Genomic DNA, 1336 nt, shown 5'->3' on the forward strand with positions numbered 1-1336 from the left:
GTACATGCTCAGCATGTCCTCGACCACTGAGCTATGTTCCCAGCTGGTGACTATAACGTAACTCAAAGGACCCTGTACATAAAGTCCCACAGGAAGCCAGACACACTGGCACATGCCTGTAGTCCTAACCAGCCAGGAGGCTGAGGCAGGAGGACTGCTTGTGTCCAGGACTTCGGGCTCAGCCTAGGCAACACCCATAGAGGTGTTTATTTTGCTACTCCATGTTTGGAGAAGCTTTATTTTCCCCGTGAGTCTAGTGTGCCTCGTTCTTTCTGATGATAACAATTACATAAGCAGATTTACCTCTTCATGGGTTTCCAGGAAATACGAAGGTCAACTCCTGCAACTTTGCAATCTCTCATTGCCTCCGTGATGGTGCCCTTTACGTGGACATACTTCTTTTTGCTTCCCCTGACCCCAAGGCTCTCTCTCTTCCCCTTCCCTCTCCCTTTCAGCATTATTTTAACTTCCATCTCCAATCTTTGGTGGTAAAGAGGGGTCTGTAGACACCAAACCTGAATAAGTAAACAACTACAGTCCTTATCTCGTTTGGCACACCACCCCCCTGTTGACACAGCATGCTCAGGACATTGTGCGGTGCTATAGGCCCTGTCACTGGTCCCACCCAGCATTGCGCCACAGGTGGGTCTGTGTCCTTAAAACAAACATTAAGTGTGGGTACTTCCCAAGAACCACGGATCACGGTCTGAAGAGGCAAACAGGACACAATGATGAGCCTGATGACCTGAGAGCACTGTGCCCGGACTTGGCAAGGCTGGTTCTGCTCAGGCAGGGGCCAGGCCAGCAGGAGCACTGAGGACCCCACTGAGGAGCAGGAGTGGCTGGGCAGCGGTACCTGACTCAGCTGCTCCTCCCTGGCTGGCCCTGAGCTGCTGTTTCTGTGCCCAGCCTCCTCTTTTCCCAACCACAAACACCTCTGGGGGAGAGGGACTAGAACCCCAGTTCCACCTGAGTGTGGTAGGCCCCTGGGTTCTCGTAGTAAGAGGCGGAGAAGCTTTTGTTGTGGTGCTGGTCTTAGGATCAGTCTTTGCGCCAGAGCACAACACCGTGCCCTGAATGTGGACAAGTGGAGACAGAGAGACCTGGAATTGGCCCAGAGCAAGACCTTGGGTAAGAGAGTAACCTCTCTGAGCCTCAGTTTCCCTGTAAATGAAAGGAGGAAAACAACAATAAAGTTAAATGCCAGCATGAGGTAGGTACTGTGTAGAGAAATTCCTGGAATTCAGTCTTTTTTGACTCCTCATGGGCAAGGTTCAGGAAGGCTGAGGGGCTTGGAAATTCCAGGCCACCTTCCCAGTTTATCTCTTTTATTTAT

This window comes from Octodon degus, unplaced genomic scaffold (genome assembly GCF_000260255.1).
Source record: "Octodon degus isolate 3935 unplaced genomic scaffold, OctDeg1.0 scaffold00080, whole genome shotgun sequence".
NCBI lineage: Eukaryota > Metazoa > Chordata > Mammalia > Rodentia > Octodontidae > Octodon > Octodon degus.